Source organism: Oratosquilla oratoria, chromosome 5, assembly GCF_046742065.1.
Source record: "Oratosquilla oratoria isolate Oo_2021 chromosome 5, ASM4674206v1, whole genome shotgun sequence".
Classification (NCBI taxonomy): Eukaryota; Metazoa; Arthropoda; class Malacostraca; order Stomatopoda; family Squillidae; genus Oratosquilla; species Oratosquilla oratoria.
The window spans coordinates 1595001-1615000 of NC_134781.1; positions in this window are offsets into that span (position 1 = coordinate 1595001).

The following is a 20000-nucleotide window of genomic DNA, read 5'->3' on the forward strand; positions in this document are numbered from 1 at the left end:
CTCATAGTTTAACGAGGGCTTAAGATAAACAAGAAGTCTTCTCCCAGTGAGAAATGGGGCTTGATCAATACTCTACTTCAGCTGACTTCAGAGTAATTTTCCCTTCCACACACACAGCTGACAGGGAACTTACACGTGTACTGAGGCAACATGTGAGAGGGAGAGAGAGAGAGAGAGAGGCAAATAAGCAAGTGTGTGTACCCGGACATAGACAGGTGGCAAGGAGACACGCCGCACACTCGTTCCGAGGAAAGCTTCACGAGTTGAACTTATTTCATCTTTCATTTCTCATTTCAGAAACCGTGGCGGCGGAGGAAAGTTGGCAAACATTTGCGTGAACGCTTACTCTAACACGTACCTATTAGAAGAAGAGTCGAAAATGTAATCAACTTGAACATTTTGCCCACAATAGTAGCAGCTACACCAAGTTCACCCCGTCACGTCTGTCAAAAGACTACGCTTTATTGGCGCGAAGGCCGCTCACGCTGATGCCAGTGCCATCTGGCGACTCACCGACATGACGTCACCGGGCGCGGGAACTTCGCTTCCTCCTTCAAAGTCTCTTCGAGCTAATTAGTTATGAATATAAATTGTATCGCACTGGAGGCCTATCGTGGACGAAATATATTACCAAGTTCCTGAATGATAAGCGGTCATGGCGAAAATGTGTTTACGACGCATTGGCAACTTGGGGAGATGGTTTCGAGGGTGGCGGAGAAGAAGAGGGGAGCGAATGTAGCCGAGAAATTATTTGAACCGCGGGGATGATAAGTCTGGCGGGGGGTGTGTGTGTGTGTGTGTGTGTGTGTGTGTGTGTGTGTGTGTGTGTGTGTGTGTGTGTGTGTGTGTGTGTGTGTGTGTGTGTGTGTGTGTGTGTGTGTGTGTGTGTGTGTGTGTGTGTGTGTGTGTGTGTGTGTGTGTGTGTGTGTGTGTGTGTGTGTGTGTGTGTGTGTGTGTGTGTGTGTGTGTGTGTGTGTGTGCGCGTGCGTGTGCGTGTGTGCGTGTGCGTGTGCGTGTGCGCGTGTGCGTGTGCGCGTGTGTGTGTGCGCGTGTGCGTGCGTGTGTGTGTGTGTGTGTGTGTGTGTGTGTGTGTGTGTGTGTGTGTGTGTGTGTGTGTGTGTGTGTGTGTGTGTGTGTGTGTGTGTGTGTGTGTGTGTGTGTGTTCACCTTAGTCTTTGGATCACGTGTTGGACTTGTGATCGACAGCTATTTCCCTCTCGGAAGAGAGCTCAAAGCTCGTATGACCGATCTATGGGTAATGTTATGACCTTTCACACACACACACACACCCAACTCCCCGCCCACGAGAGTCAGAGTAACGACCCGAAGCACAGCGATACCGAAATAATTTCGGCCCTGGGCAGGATTCGAACTGGGTACTGCGAGCACTACCGTATTCGTGTGTGGGGGGGGGGGCGCGTGTGTGTGTGTGCTCTTCTCCCACTTCCTGACGCGTAATAACACTCCGTTCAGTATACCCGACAGATACGATTTTCGTGATAAAGAATAAAAAGAATAAAAAAAAGAGTCCTATCAATATCTGAAAACACGTACTATATACAAAACCAGTACCAGTTTCGATACTGGTAACCAACCAATGAACTGGTTTATACTGTACATATACACCTACACAGTGTAATGAAGAAATACACCCAGGCCTATTTGTCATGCGGAACGCATTTAATTTTTTTTTTTTTTTTTGTGTAAGCGAATAAATTGTAAGAATATTGTTTAACTAAAACATTTCAGCACATAAACTGGAGCTACCCCGTCCGTGGCTAGTAAACCTCCTCCTCCTCTTCCTCTTCCTCCTCCTTCCCTTCGAGTAATTAGTAATCATATACAGCAGTTGTTGAGGTTTACAATTCTGTATTTTGTAATTAGAACGTCAAAACATTGAAAGGGGAATACAAAGACAACCATCTTCTATACGAGACAAAACTTAATATATTTATCATTTGTTGGTTCCATTTTAAACATTACTTCGTTTTTTCCTTACAAAAGGGCGCTGGCATCCTCCATTGGAGTAGGAGGAAGGGAGGGAAGAAGGAAGGGAGGGAAGGGGAGGAGGAAGGAAAGAAGGGAAAAAGGAAGGAAGGGAAGGAGGAAGGAAGGAAAGGAAAAGGAAGGAGGAAGGAAGGGAAAAATGAAGGAAGGAAATGGATAAGGGAAGAAGGAAGGAATGAAGGAAAGGAGGGAGGAAGGAAGGAAGGGAAGAAGGAAGGGAAGGAGGAAAGAATGAAGGGAAGGAGGAAGGAAGGAAGGAAAGAAGGAAGGAAAAGAGGGAAGGAGGAAGTAAAGAAGGAGGGGAAGGAGAAAGGAAGGAAGGGAGGGAGGATGGAAGGAGGAGACGAAGGAAGAGAGGATGGGAGGGAAGAGGGAAGGTAAGAAAGGAAGGAAAGAAGAAAGGAAGGGAGGGAGGGAAGAAAGGAGGAAGAAAGGAAAGGAAGGAGGAAGGGAAGGAAGAAGGAAAGAAGGAAGAGACGGAGAAAGGGAGGAAGGGAGGGAAGAAGAAGGGGAGGAAAGAAGGAAGGGAGGGGAGAAGAAAGGGGGGAAAAGGAAGCGAAGGAGGAAGGAAGGATGGGGAAAGGAAGGAAGGAAGAGAGGAAAAAAGGAAGGGAGAGGAAAAAGGAAGGGAGGGGAAAAAGAAGGGAGGAGGAGGGAAGGAAGGAAGGAAGAATGAGAGGGAAGAAGGAAAGGAAGGAAGAATGAGAGGGAAGAAGGAAAGGAAGGAAGAAGGAAGGAAGAATGGGAGAGAAGAAGGAAGGGAAGGGAAAAGGAAGAAGGAGGGAGGGAAGGAAGAAGAAGAAGGGAGGAAGGAGGGAAGAATGAGAGGGAAGAAGGAAAGGAAGGAAGAAGGAAGGAAGAATGGGATAGAAGAAGGAAGGGAAGGAAGAAGGAAGAAGGAAGAAGGAAGAAGGAGGGAAGGAAGGAAGAAGAAGAAGGGAGGAAGGAGGGAAAGGAGGAAGAAAGGAAAGAAGAGACGGAGAAAGGAAAGAAGGGAGGGAGGGAAGAAGGATGGTAGGAGAATGAAGGGAAGAAGGCAGGGAAGAAGGAAGGAAGGAAGAGATGGAGAAAGGAAGGAAGGAAGGAGGGGAAGAAGAAAAGAAGGAAAGAAGGGGGGAGGGAAGAAGGATGGGAGGAGAGGGAAGGGAAGAAGGCAGGGAAGGAGGAAGGAAGGAAGAGATGAAGGAAGGGAAGAAGAAAAGGAGGGAATAATAAAGAAAGGGAAAAAGGATGGGAAGAAGGAAGGGGAGGAGGAAGGAAGGAAAGGAAGGAGGAAGGGAGAGGTGAGAAAGGCTGCCTCTGGGGACTGTGTTACAGATTCTAAGCACATTTGAATATGATATTAAATAATAATAATGAAAACAACGACGGTGATAATCATAACAAGAATGAAAGCTGTTAAAGGTGATAGTGGTGATAGTGATGGTACAAATGATGGTGATAATGGCGGTGATGATGGTTACAGTGACGATAGTGATAATGATTGTGATGATGGTGTTAGTGGTAATGATGGTGGTGCTTGTAGCTGTGGTGGTGATAGGAATGGTGGTAACTACAAATGTAGTTCTGGTGGAGACATGGTGTTGGTGATGAATTAATAGAGGTGGTGATAGTGGTAGTGGTCACGGCAATAGTGATAAGGAAGGTGGTGATAGTCATGATAATAGTGCCAGAGGAGGATGACGGTGATAGTGATGATTATGGTGACATTGGTGTTTGTAGTGGTGATGGTGCCCACAGCGATAGTGGTGGCGACAGTAAATGTTGATAGTGATAGTGATGATGGTGATGGTGATGGTGACGGTAACGGTAACGGTGACGGTGACGGTGACGGTGACGGTGACGGTGATGGTGACGATGACAGTGATGCTGACGGTGACGGTGACGGTAACGGTAACGGTGACGGTAATAGCGACGACGATGAAGATGACGATGACGATGATGATGATGACGATGACGATGACGATGATGATGATGATGATGATGATGATGATGATGATGATGATGATGATGATGATGATGATGATTGTGTGGTGATTCCTAGGTGAAGGATCTGAGGTCGATTCCTTCTCGCGGATCCCGAGTTCGATTCCCAAAGGGCAGATCCTAGTTCGATTCCTGGAGTAAGATGGGTGAGGGGAAGGAAGGAAACAAGATGGTAAGGTCCGTTGTAATTAAGGGTCGGGTAAGGTCGACTCGGGTAAGATCAACACGGGTCGGGTCGGGTCGACTCGGAACGGGTCGAGTCGGGAAGGGTCGAGTCGGACAAAGTCAACACGGGTCGGGTCGACTCGTATAAAGACGACTCGGGTTGGATCGACTCGGCACGGGTCGAGTCGGGCAAGGTCAACACGTGTCGGGTCGACTCGGGTCGGATAGATTCGGGTAGAGTCGGGTTGGGTCATGAATCTTTGTAGTATTCAGAAGTGTAGGCAAATGTACACTCGAATTCCATAGTTCGACGAGAACTCGTAGTATATCTCTCAGATGGCACTTCATCATTTTTAGGAGGGATAGTGTGGAGGAGGAGGAGGAGGAGGAGAAGGAGGAGGAATAGGGGGAGGAAGATAAGGAGGAAAAGGAGGAAGAACAGGGAAGGAACAGGACGAGGGAGGAGGTGGAAGAGGGGAGGAGGAGAAAGTGGAGGAGGAGTAGGAGGAGGAGAAGGAGGAGGAACAGGGGAGGAACAAGACGAGGAGATGAGGAGGAAGGGGAAAAGGAGTAGGAGGAGGAGAAGGACGAGGAGGAGGAGATGGAAGATGAGAAGGAGGAGGATTACTAGCCTCGGACGGGGAAGCAGCTGTTATGTACTTAGTTGTTTGAGTTAAATCATATTCTTACAATTTTATCGTTTACACACCGAACTTTGGCTTAACTCAGTTCCGTAAAGTCCATTTGGCATTTTCAACCTGGGTTCATAATCATTTTTGACAGAAACGATGTGGAAGTAAATTGATATCCTTTTGTAAGTTTTTCAGTGTATATCATATAGTCACCGTGCTAGTATTGACAAAGAGTTTTCATACAAAGTCGAATCACAATCATCATCGTCACTGTCATCACCACCACCACCATTATCATCACCATCGCCATCACCTTCATCATCACCATCGCCATCACCTTCATCATCACCATCGCCATCACCATCGTCATCACCTTTATCATCACCATCGCCATCACCTTCATCATCATCATCATCATCATCATCATCATCATCATCATCATCATCATCATCATCATCATCATCATCACCTCCACCTTCATCATCATCATCATCATCATCATCATCATCATCATCATCATCATCATCATCATCATCACCTTCATCATCATCATCACCTTCATCATCATCATCACCTTCATCATCATCATCATCATCATCATCATCATCATCATCATCATCATCATCATCATCATCATCATCACCTTCATCATCATCAACAACAACATCATCATCATCATCATCATCATCATCATCATCATCATCATCATCATCATCATCATCATCATCATCATCATCATCATCATCATCATCATCATCATCATCATCATCATCATCATCATCATCATCATCATCATCATCATCATCATCACCACCACCACCACTGAGTCGTGCCACAATCAAGCGAGTTGTACCGAATAACACATTTATCTATATTCATACACATTGATACATATCTATACAACACAGCAACATCTGAGGGCAACCAACTAGCCAAAGAGAGTGAATCCAAATTAACTCATGAAAAATTATATTAAATGTATCGAAAGGCACAGAGTGCGGGGTGATCTAATAGAGGTGATCAAGTGGACCAAGGGTGATGCAGATAAGGTCATCATATTAAAACAATTGGGCAGGACTCGCAGTAATGGATTTAAATTTGAAAATTTTATATTTAAGGAGGAAATAGGCAATAATTGGTTTGCCAATAGAGTGGTCAACGAATGGAACAGATTTGGTAACTATATAGTAAACGTTAAAACTGTCGGTTGTTTTAAGAGGTTAGAAAACTTAATGGATGGGGATGATAGTCGGTAATGGATGTGGAACAGACTAGTATAGGCCTTATGGTATCCTGCAATCTCCTTCATTCTTATATTCTTATTTTCAAATTTATCAAATCGTTACGTTTTCAGCGACGAACAGTTGATTTTTCAAATGTAACGCATTTAGCTTCACGCAGACTTAAAAAGGATTTTGACAGGTTAATCTCTCCACACAAAAAAAGGTATTCTTGACTTCCCTAAGTTTACAATTCAACAGTGTGTCTAATATTCGTATTTTAGGTTTAAGTTCACTTAATTCGTCATTCAGCTTCTCGGGCCGCCCATCATGGAGGAGATTTAAATCTTAACACATATGACACCGAGCCGAAGGGTTTCAACCGCTGCGGTTCAATTACAACGCAAGTCAAAGGAGACGTTCACACAATTCACACACAACCGCAAAGTTTTTACTTGACTATGCGGTACCGCCACGGTTTCCGCGCGGTTCAAACCGCTAGTGTGAACAGGGTCAAAGGGTTTCATCGAGGCTGTTTAAAATAGGCAGTCCAGAGACCGTCCCCCAAAGAACAAATCAATTCGTATGGTGCTGACCAAAAAAATAAATAAAATTGATATATTTATTTAAAAACAAACTAGCAAACAAATATATAAATAAATAAATACATTAGAAATATATAATGAAAATAAGAATAAAATGAATAAAAAAGATAAATGAATCTTTACATTATATTTCCAGTTCTAGAGGCTAAAAAATCACACACGCACACACACACACACACACACACACACACACACACACACACACACACACACACACACAAAGATGGAAGAGAAATGGAACATACTAAAAGAAATTTACAACGAGGGAATAAACAAATATGTACCAAAACAGAAGCAAGAAAGGTTATACATTAAGTGCTGGTACAACAAAAAATATAGTGAGGCTAAAGATAGAGGAGACTAAGCTAGGAAAAGATGGAAAAAATATAAAAACACGAGTAACTGGCAAACATATATGAAACTAAGAAATGATTATGTAAAAATACGCAGAGATGAAAAGAGAGCCTATGAAAAGGACATGATAGAAAAATGCAAGGAACAACCTTAACTATTTTACAGGTATGTAATTGGTAAACTAAAAAAACAAACAAGAAATAGTAAGGCTACGCCAAGGGAATTATGAATATAAAGAAGATGTAGAAATGACTGAAATCATGAACAAACATTTCAAATCAGTATTCACAATTGAAATTTTACACAACTGGGAGGAAATACAGAAAGATATCCCCCAGTGAAAAAAATAACTGTGACACAGAAGGAAATCAGAGACCAAATAAAAAACCTTGATGTCAGAAAATCACACGGTCAGGATAGAATTGCAAACTGGATATTAAAAGAATGCATAGATGAGTTGACGGACAAAATATACAAGATAATTAAATACTCACTCAAAGAAGGAAAGGTACCACAGGACTGGAAAAATGCAAATATTGTACCAATATATAAAGGAGGGGACAAGGAAAATCCAACTAACTACAGACCGGTCTCCCTTACAAGCACAATAGCAAAAATATGTGAAAAAGTTATCAAAAGTAGATGGGTTAAACATCTGGAAGAAAAAAAAAGTACCAAATCCAACACAATTTGGATTTAGACATGGATGATCATATACCACAAACTTGATTTGCTTCTATTCGAGACTAATAGAAACAATACAAGAAAGGGATGGATGGGCGGACTGTGCTTTTCTAGATCTACAAAAAGCATTTGATAAAGTACCACGCAAAAAACTAATAAGAAAAATGGAATCAATAGGTGGTATTAAAGAAAGATTATTGGAATGGATGGAAGACTTCTTGCCCGAGAGAAAAAATGAGGATAGTAATTAGGGACAAATACTCGACCTGGGAAGAAATGATAAGTGGTGTCCCGCAAGGTTCGGTATTGGCTCCGATCATGTTTGCCATATATATAAATGACATGGATGAAGGTGTGGAATGTTATATGAACTTCTTCGCAGATGATGCAAAAATACTAAAGAAAGTAAGTACAGAGGAAGATTGTGAATCACTACAGAAAGACCTAGATAAAATCTGGAAATGGAGTCAAAAGTGGGAAATGAACTTTAACATCACGAAATGTAGTATAATGGAGTTTGACAAAAGTAAAAATAGAATATCAAGGAATTATAAAATTGGTGAAGAAGTTAAAAAGTGAGTTCGGAAAGGGACCTAGGAGTAATTATCAGCAAAGACATATCACCAGATAAACATATCAATCGGAGAAACCTTCAACTTACTAAGGTCGATGAAAGTGGTTTTTGACTACTTGGATGAGGAAAGGGTCAGGAAAATATTAGTTACATTGATAAGACCAAAATTGGAATACACTGTGACACCACCCAGTACTAAAAAGAATATAAAGAATTTAGAAAGAATACAAAAAGCAACAACAAAGATGGCACCAACACTCTCCAAATTGACATACAAACAAAGATTGTCCAAATTGGAACTACCAACTCTGGAACAAAGAAGAGAAAGAGGAGATCTACTGACTATTTATAGAATCATGAAAGGTATGGAAGTCCTAGGACAAGAGAAAAACACGAGGACATGAAAAGAAACTCAAAAAGGATAGTTATAGAAGAGATCTGAAAAAGAATAGCTTCCCACACTGAGTGGTGGATATCTGGAATAAATTAGATAAGACAACAGTGTGTGCAAATACTATTCAAGAATTTAAGAACAAACTTGATGCTGAAAGATACAAAGACGGGTCACTACGAGCATAGCTCCCTTCCTGTATAATACAACTAGGTAAATACAAACACACGCACACACACACAAACACAAACACACACACACACAAAGTACATAAACACAGCTAACTGGTACAATTACGTGCAATAACGATAACTCCTCTCTTTGTCAGACGCCATGGTTGAGCGAAAGGCAAATTCGACACACGTCATAGCAGAGCCAGGAGGGATTATTAGCATGTGGGATTCTGGCGGCCCTGCCAGGGGACACAGCCCCCAAGAGCTGGGCTACATCGTTCCCCAGCTCATAAGTGGGTCAGACGACGGGAGGAAGGAGGAGGAGGATAAGGGGAGGAGGAGGAGGAGGAGGAGGAGGAGGAGGAGGGGAAGGAGGAGGGGAAGGAGGAGGAGGAGGAGGAGGAGGAGGAGGAGGGGAAGGAGGAGGGGAAGGAGGAGGAGAAGGAGGAGGAGAAGGGAAAGAGGAGAAGGGGAGGAGGACGAGGAGAAGGAGGAGCATGAGGCGGGGAGGAGGAGGCGAAGAGGGAGAAGGAGAAGGGGGAGGGAGGAGGAGGAGGAGAAGGGAAGGAGGAGGAGAAGGGGAGGAGGAGGGAGAGGAGGAGGAGGAGGAGGAGGAAGAGGAGGGAGAGAAGAGGGCAAGCATGAAAAACAAAAGGAAGAAATTACATACATACATATACATATACCAAGGCTTTTTCCCCCTTCCAAGGGAGGTAGCCACAAAGGGAAAGGCATAAAAACACTCCCACCCATTTCATCCCTAAATACACTCCACACCCCTCCCACCCTTCCTCTCATCTGAGCACCATCTGGATGACGGGTCATCCCTGAACCCTGCCCACCGCCCTGGGTCAGAAGCAGTGTCGCAAGACACAGTACATCCACAGCAAGGCCGCTTCATTTAATCGGCGACCCCCCCTCTCCGTCCCCCTTTGCATATAAAGGGAGGACGGGGAGAAATCCCTTCGGGCTGCGTCAAAATTTACTCACACATACTACCCCCCCCCCACCCCCCCGCCCATTCCTCCTCATGCAGTCACAACAACATCCATATACAACCATTCTCCACTCACCTCTGTCTTCCGTCCTCTCCCTTCCTTCCTCAACAGACATTCCCCTCTTCCCCAAAGCCCCCTTCACCCCATCCATCCACCTCATCCTAGGACGTCCCCTCATGTTCACTCCCTCCACATCTGCCTTCCATACCTCTTTTACTAGTCTTTCTTCACTCATTCTTTCCATGTGTCCAAACCATCCTAATATTCTTTCATCAACCCTCTCTCCCAAATCCTTTTTCACCCCTGTTCTCCTCCTCACCTCCTCATTTCTCACTCTATCTAGCCTAGTAACCCCCACCATACTTCTCAGACACCTCATCTCAAACACATTCAAACTCCTTCTCTCTTCTTCTCTTATGTTCCACGTTTCTGCCCCATACAGTGCTGTTGGCACAATCACTCCTTCATACAGTCTCCTCTTCGCATCCATTCCTAAATGTCTATTTCTCATTACACTCTTTAAACCACCAAGGCATTTACTCGCTTCTCTCAATCTACATTCTACCTCCACCTTCACTCCACCTTTTCCTGCTACACTTGCACCCAAGTATCTAAAACTATCCACTTCCTCCAGTCGCTCTCCCTTAATGTTCACTTCCAGTCTACTGCCACTTTCACCCCTTGTACATCTCATCACCTTACTTTTACCCACATTTATCTTTAGCTTTCTTCTATCACATACTCTCCCAAACTCTGCCACCAGCTTCCTCAACAGGAAGAAATTACATTTGGAAAAGATTGAAATGATAATCGTAATAGTAATCCCCTGATTCAGGTGAGGGAAAGGAGAACAACGAAGAAGAGTGATGGAAAAAGCAGAAAACATACTACATTCACATGAACCATGAATCCGCGTTCATACCATAAAAAATAAATAAATAAATAAATAAATAAACAAATAGATAAACAAATAAATAACTAAATATATATATACATACATATATATATATATATATTATATATATATATACATACATATACAGTATATATATATATATATATATATACATACATATATATATATATATAAAATAAACAAGTAGATATATAGATAGATAAATGAATATAGAAATGAATAAATACATGAAAATAAACAAAACAAAGATAATAAACAAAGCAAGTAAATAGATATAGGTAAATAAATAAACAAATAAATTGGTAAATACATAAATAAATAAATAAAATAATAGATAGTTGTAAATGGAAAGGGCAACAATATGAACAAGTAATCGTGTCAGTACCAGCACAAAATACAAGAATAGAAAATAAATAAAAGAAATAAAAATCTTGTTTGAGAGAACGGGAGTGTCGGTGGACATAAAAGGGCGATTTTTTTTTCCGGACTATAATAGAAAACATTGCGGACTATAATAGAAAATCAATGTTGATAGGGAGTACTAGAAAATGGCTTCTATATAATTCATTAATAATATTCATCACGTTTACGTAGGATTTTAAAGAACTCTTTTTTTTAATACACACACACATACACGCACACACACACACACACACACACACACACACACACACACACACACACACACACACACACACACACACACACACACACACACACACACACACACACACACACACATTATATATATATATATATATATATAAATATATATATATATATATATATATATATATATATATATATATATATATATATATATATATATATATATATATATATATCCTACCACGTCGTTATACAATGAGGGTTCGAACTTATTCCTTTACACTTACAGTCGATATCAATTATCACTTTTTTTTTTTTTTTTTTTTCTTTTTTTTTTTTTGAAACTGTGGTAATGGCTGAGAAGTGTTACACTAAACAAAGGTAGCCTTTGCTTTGCACCATCATGCCTGGCTTCAACGATAGTGCAAAATCACCAAAATTACCATTCCTGTGTCACTGTCACCATCCAGGAGTGATGGACTTGAACCACTTGCTGGTGTCGCCGTTTCTCTCTCCAAAGATTTGAGTAACCGACATCCAACCTCCATTTGAATAACTCGAATATGACTTCGCTTACACAAAACTAGACTACTCTAAGAACATTTCAACAGTATGCCTAATATTCGCGGAGATTCATCATTCAGCTTTGGTATATAGTACGGAAAGATAACTTGATATTTGGAGATTTGAAAAATAGAATATCATAACCGAAGTCGTTTTTACTCAAACGAACTCTCTACGGTCGGCGCTGGTGATAACCCATGGGAGCCATCTACATGCGAAAGTACGTTGAACTATTGAACCTGGTCATATACTTCTGTGTGGTAACATGAGACCAGAACTTTCATTCGATTCGTTATTATGGATGTGTAAATCAACAGCGTACACTGATGCCATACAAATAAATATTGCTCTTGCCAAAAATTCAATGCATTCATCGGGTTTTGGACGGTAATCAGTTTTGTTTTGTTTTGAGTGACGGATGGGCGGTTGCATGCCTTGGCTGGCTACCAACAGCAAGAAGTCTACTGGCATATAGATGCATAAATATTCATTTATCTGTGCTTTTTCATATTAAGAAATCTATTTGTTCTAAGAAAATTATATTCAATAACAAATCGTCCTACACGAATAAAAGCAATTACCAAGTTTTAGAACTTATGAAACCTATTCGTGCCTCACAAATTATTTTTTGTAATAAATTGTACTTTTTCTCATGTTGCTCTCAAGACATACATTACATTTCATAATGAAATAATGTTAAATAAAAAACGTTGTTTTACTTTAAGATTTAATAAAACGATACGTCAATAACGAACGCACCAATAATTTTCAATAGAGTTAGGATCAATATAGCGTTATTTGATTTTTAGAGTTGATAGATTGGTACGGCAACGAAAAGCGCGCCAATTTTGTCGTCGTTTCGTTCCAATCCTTCAGGAAGACGAGAAGACGACGACAAATTTGGCGCAATCTTTCGGCCATGTATCAAATTTATGTCAGTATTAAATAACACTATTATTGCGACGATTTGTTACTGGAAATATTTAAGAATAATCTATAAATATTCTAATAGCTAACTAAATAAAGGCAACACTGGTTATCATCTGAATCTGTCTTTTTCCTACTTTATTCGAAGACTATTGCAGGGTCGACCACAAAGTCTTACCCTCATCTTTCTCCTCACGACACGAAATATCCAGAATACTTCAGAGGACCTTCTCCCAAATAATGCATATTCCAGTAATTCCCTTTAACTCGTATTTTTCCTTTCTGTATCTCAATGATACTTTTCCTTCTTATCACACCGTACTTATTTCGGTTCTTCTCATAAATTGGAATTAATTATATGTGTTAGTCTAAGTTTCCTCAGGTCTACCCTACAATCTGACGTTTTCTTTAACTTATTACTTAGTCTACAGAAAACACCGTACTTATTCTAGGTATGTATAATATTGTTACAGGGATTTTAGGGTGTTATCAAAATATCATAACTGAATATATAAATGAAAATTTGTAATATCTAGATAAGTATTTAATCTTCAAATACTCTTGAATGAACAACGAAGTAGAATATTTTAGATTTCCAGTGTTTTTCTATTCCCTGTTTAAGTTTCATTTAGTGTTTTGTAAACTAAGTAAATAACACCAATAAAATTTCTTCTTCATCACAAATCTCTGATGAAACCAGTACTTTATCTAAAATATTTATCAGGAATAGAGCTTATAGAAGGTGGTAGTCGAACAAAGCCCTTTGAAACATATACTTGAATATAGAAAGTCAGTGCACATGAAATCTGCACTAGTTTATTTCATATACACAATATCCCTCCTGGGAATTAGATTATATATATATATATATATATATATATATGTGTGTGTTCACCTTAGTCTTTGGGTCACGTGCTGGACCCGTGAACGACAGCTATTTCCCTCCCGAAAGAGAGCCCATAGCTCGTGTTACCGATCTCTGAGTAATGCTGTGACCTTACATTTACACGAATACCCAACTCCCCGCCCACGAGAGTTGGATTAACGACTCGAAGCGCAGCGATACTGAAATTATTTCAGCCCTGGGCAGGATTCGAACCCGAACACCATAGCTACAGTCGGGGACTCTACCAACCACGCCACAGAGTCGAGTGTGTGTGTGTGTGTGTGTGTGTGTGTGTGTGTGCGTGCGTGTGTGTGTATTTTTTATATATATATATATATATATATATATATATATATATATATATATATATATATATATTTATATATATATGTATGTATAGTATGTGTGAGCAATTTTTGACGCAGCCCAAAGGGATTTCTCCCCGTCTTCTCTTTTATGCATGGGGGGGGACGGAGAGGGGGGTCGCCGATTTAATGAAGCGGCCTTGCTGTGGATGTGCTGTGTCTTGCGACACTGCTTCTGACCCAGGGCAGTGGACAAAGTGCAGGGATGACCCGTCATCCAAGAGGTGCTAAGATGAGAGGGAGGGTGGAGGGGTGTGGAGTGTATTGCAGTGATGGAATGTGTGTGAATGATTTTATGCCTTTTCCTTTTTGGCTACTTCCCTTGTAAGGGGGAAAAAGCCTTGGTATATGTATGTATATAGATATATATATATATATATATATGTATGTATATATATATATATATATATATATATATATATGTGTGTGTGTGTGTGTGTGTGTGTGTGTGTGTGTGTGTGTGTGTGTGTGTGTGTGTGTGTGTGTGTGTATACATATATTAGAGTGCACTAATGTCATAACACATTGGTAAAATTTAAACTTAGAACCCACTGTCGGTGGAAAAATATAAAAAAAAAGTAAGATGATTGTTCCTGTATATTTCGACCACTCTCTGTGGTCCTCTTCAGCAGAATGATTACAAAGGTATAGTACAAGAATATATACACTGTAATGAGGTACATGAAGGGGGGCATGGGAAGACACAGGTGAATATACTAGCCGATAAGGAAACTTATGAACAACTGACTAAAGATCCCCTTAATAACACCTTGGCAGAATTCAATAAGCATGCTCGGAAAATTGTAGGAAATTATATTTTTAGTAAACTAAAAGTAATTAATCCTCAACTGCCAAAATTCTACGGTCTTCCCAAAGTTCATAAAGAAGGTATCCCCCTTAGGCCAATTATTTCCAATAGGAATTCCTGTACTAACAAAACTTCCAAATGGCTCACGAAAATACTTTCACCTTTTGTAGGAAGTTTTTCCACTTCTCATATCAAACATTCGGAAGACTTCATTAACAAAATAAAAAGTCATAACATACCAGTTAATAGCAAATTATTAAGTCTAGATATCGTTTCCTTATTCACAAATATAGATGTAGATGATGTTCTCAAGTTTCTGGAAACCAAACTGCAACAACATCAAGACAAATTCCCCATTTCTGTCTCAGATCTTATTAAGTTAACTCGGCTGTGCATTAACACCAATGTTTTTTCTTTTCAAGGCAAGTTTTTCAGACAGAAATTTGGTTGCAGTATGGGGTCCAACCTTTCTCCAGTACTCGCCAACCTGTACATGGAATATTTCGAAAGTGTCCTATTGCCAGACATTAAACCTCCGGACATGTTTTGGTATCGGTATGTTGACGACATTTTCACAATTTGGAATGACGATTGGGGCTTGTTTGATGAATTTCTTGCCAGAATTAACAACTTAGCAAATAGTATTGAATTTAAAGTGGAATGGGAATATAACAATAAAATACCCTTTTTAGACATTCTAGTGATTAGAAATTGTGACCAACTGTCCTTCTCAGTTTACCGGAAACCAACCCACACAGGTAGTTATCTACACTTCTTTAGCCACCATCCAGAAAAAGTTAAGTACAGTGTCGCTTCAGGTCTGTACCTAAGAGCCCTTAGACTATGTAGTCCACAGTACCTTGAAGAAGAACTAGAGGAAGTAAGCTCACAACTAAAGAAAATAGGATATCCAGATTGGTTCTTATTCAAAACCCTTAGCAAAGCAAAAACCAGCCATTACAAAGATAACTCCAGCACTCATAACATACACAATTGGGACAAGAAATTTATCAAACTACCATACCATGACTCCATCCACAAAGTTTCTAAACTAATTCCTCCTGAACAAATAAAATTCACATTTAATTATCCCAACAGCCTATTTTCCAAAGTAGTTAATGTTCATAGAAGAACCCAAGATAATAACAACCCAGGAGTTTATAAATTACCATGTAAGGATTGTGATCAAGTGTACTGGGGTCAAACCGGACGAAACCTCACCACCAGGATTAAAGAACACAAAAACTCGGTTAAATATGCATACGAGAACTCTGCAGTGTTTCTTCACACATCCAACAAAGACCACCGCATAGACTGGGACAACTCAGACATAATTTTTAAATCAAATTGTAGCTTTAAGAGAAAAATAATAGAATCTTCTTTCATCAAAGATGTCTCAAATTTCAACATCTCAAAAGGACATTGGATTCCGGACTGTATTACAACATTAGCGTCAATAAAATATGTTCAAACATTATTGGTTCCAATAACGATCACCCCACCTAGGGTATATTCACCTGTGTCTTCCCATGTCCCCCTTCATGTACCTCATTACAGTGTATATATTCTTGTACTATACCTTTGTAATCATTCTGCTGAAGAGGACCACAGAGAGTGGTCGAAATATACAGGAACAATCATCTTACTTTTTTTTTTATCTTTTTCCACCGACAGTGGGTTCTAAGTTTAAATATACATATATATATATATATATATATATATATATATATATATATATATATATATATATATGTGTGTGTGTGTGTGTGTGTGTGTGTGTGTGTGTGTGTGTGTGTGTGTGTGTGTGTGTGTGTGTGTGTGTGTGCGTGTGTATATATATACATATACTGTGTATATATATATATATATATATGTATATATATATATATATATACACAATGTGTGTGTGTGTGGAAAATTGATTATATATATATATATATATAAATATATCTATCTGTGTGTGTGTGTGTGTGTGTGTGTGTGTGTGTGTGTGTGTGTGTGTGTGTGTGTGTGTGTGTGTGTGTGTGTGTGTGTGTGTATGTGTGTGTGTGTGTGTGCGTGTGTTTGTGTGTGTGTGTGTGTGTGTGTGTGTGTGTGTGTGTGTGTGTGTGTGTGTGTGTGTGTGTGTGTGTGTGTGTGTGTGTGTGTGTGTGTGTGTGTGTGTGTGTGTGTGTGTGTGTGTAGCCTGGGAAGTGGAAATAGTTCCAACCTTATTAACAAACTAGTGAGGTAAAACCAGACTACAATTTTAGATTAGTAAGTTGGAATGGACGGGGGAATGGGGGGTGAGGTAGTGTGTGTGAGCAAAATTTTTGACGCAGCCCGAAGGGATTTCTCCCCGTCCTCTCCTTTATATGGGGGGACGGAGAGGGGGGGTCGCCGATTTAATGAAGCGGCCTTGCTGTGGATGTGCTGTGTCCTGCGACACTGCTTCTGACCCAGGGCAGTGGACAGGGTGCAGGTATGACCCGTCATCTAGGAGGTGCTAAGATGGGAGGGAGGGTGGAGGGGTGTGGAGTGTTTTCGGGGATGGAATGGGTGGGAATGATTGTATGCCTTGTCCTTTTTGGCTACCTCCCTGGTAAGGGGGAAAAAGCCTTGGTATATATATGTATGTATGTAAGTTATGATATTGTTAATCTATTTACTAAAGTTCCTTTGGATGATCTTCTAATCTATTTAAAAGAAGAGTTGAATAAGCATGATTTACCATTACCCTAGACACCTTAATTGAACTGATGAAATTGTGTGTTAAAGACTTCAAGTTCCAATTTAACGATCAATTTTATTCAAAGAAATTTGGCATGGGCATGGGTAATCCTCTCCCTCTACGTGTTGAGTATTTTATGGATAGAGTTTTTTGAAACTAAAATATTAAGTAAGTCTTTCCCTCCAACATCATATGGCTGCGATACATTGATGATATCCTATGTTTGTGGCCGATTCAAGTTAATGTAAGTGATTTTTTATGTAAACTTAACAGTTTGGTCAGTTCTATTAAGTTCACGGTGGAGATAGAGGATGAAGGGATTTTGCCTTTCCTTGTTTGTAATATCTACCGCCGTGAAAGTGAGTTGAAGTTTAGTGTACATCGTAAACCTACCAATGTTTGTTCATATATACACTATTATTCCTCACACCCTAATGGCGTAAAAAGATCTGTTTTTACTTCCATGTGCTGCGAGAAGAAGGGGATGTAAATGATCCGGGGTTTCAGTGGCAAAGGTTATGTGAAGCAATAGAAGAGGGAAATAACAAGGTACTTCCTGAAAATAGAAGGAGGAGGAAAAACAAATGGATAACAGAGGAAATATTCGAACTAATGGATAAGAGAAGAGAAGCTAAAAATAGGGATAGAAATGAATATAGAGAACTTAATAGACAAATCAAAAAGAAGTGTATAGATGCCAAGGAGAGTTGGCTTGATGAACAATGTAGGGAAATTGAGGACCTTGAAAAAAGGGATTCTAAAATGATGTATGATAAGATTTGAGAAATTACCAAGAGAAAGGGGAGTAATGGGGGGGGGCAATCAAAGATAGAGAAGGAAAGGTTTTAATGGACGAGGAAGATATTAAACATAGATGGGAGGAGTATGTAAGGGACCTATTTGAGGACGACAGACAAGAAGGAGAAGAGGAAAATTATAGATAACTAGATGGGGAAGAAATAATGGAAGAGGAAGTGAAATTTACAATGAAGAAAATGAAAAAAGGGAAAGCCATGGGTGAGGATGGTGTGATGATTGAAATGTTAGAGGCATTAGGGGATTTTGCAATAAGGAAACTCACTAGTCTAATATACCAAATTTACGAAAAGGGTACAATAACGGAACATATGTGTAACTCGATTTTTATACCACTACCAAAGATAAACGGAACAATGGAATGTAGTAAACATCGCACAGTCAGTATCATGAGTCAAATAACCAAAATTATATTAAGGATAGTTTTAAATAGAATAAGAAATAAAGTGAGAGAACAAGTTTCATGGGAGCAATTTGGTTTCATAGAAGGGAAAGGAACAGCAAATGCAATTTTTATAATAAGAACGATTATGGAGAGGATGATAGAAAAACAACAAAATGTATATCTTTGCTTTGTTGACTACGAGAAGGCGTTTGATAGGGTAAGACATGAGGATTTGATAAATATTTTGGAAAGAGTGAATATAAATAGCAAAACCATGAGTATCATCAGAAATTTGTATTGGAAACAAAGAGCAGCAGTGAGGGTACGGAGAGGAAGAACAGAATTTCAAGCTATAAAGAGGGGAGTGCGTCAAGGCTGTGTTATGTCTCCAGATTTATTTAATTTATATGGGGAGATGATCCTTAGGGAATTAGAGGGAATGGAAGGGATTAAAATTGGAGGATTTAATATAAATCATATCAGATATGCTGATGACACGGGATTGGTGGCTGACTCAGAAGAAAAACTGCAACATCTATTGAATGTAACCGTAAGAGCTAGTGAGGAGAAAGGTTTAAATGTAAATATGGAGAAAACTAAAATACTAGTGGCCATTAAAACAGATCCACCAAGAGTGCAAGTACAAATAGCAGGGAGAAGAATAGAACAAGTAACCAAATTTTCGTACCTGGGAAGCGTATTGACAGAAGATTGTAGATGTGAAAAAGAAATAAAATCAAGGATAGCGATAGCTAAAAGCACGTTTCAGAAAATGAAAGGGGTTTTAACAAACAAGAAAGTGTCTACAGATATAAGGAGAAGAACAGTTAAAACATTTATATGGTCAACACTATTATATGGTTCAGAAGCGTGGACAATCAGCAAAAAATTGCAGGAAAACTTAGAAGCAGCAGAAATGTGGATATGGAGACGAGTATTAAGAGTACCATGGACAGCGAAGAAAACAAATGAAGAAGTATTGAGAGAAATGGAGACAGATAGGGAATTGATGACAACAATAAGGAAAAGACAGTTGCGATTCTTAGGACATATAATGAGGAGGGAAGGGTTGGAAGAGGTGGTGATGACGGGAATGGAGGAGGGAAGGAGAGCAAGAGGAAAGCAGAGGGAGAAGTATATGGACGGGCTGATGAGGGCGACGGGAAAACAACTCAAACCAGCACAGATGTTACAAGTAACTAGGGACCGTGAACGGTGGCGCTCC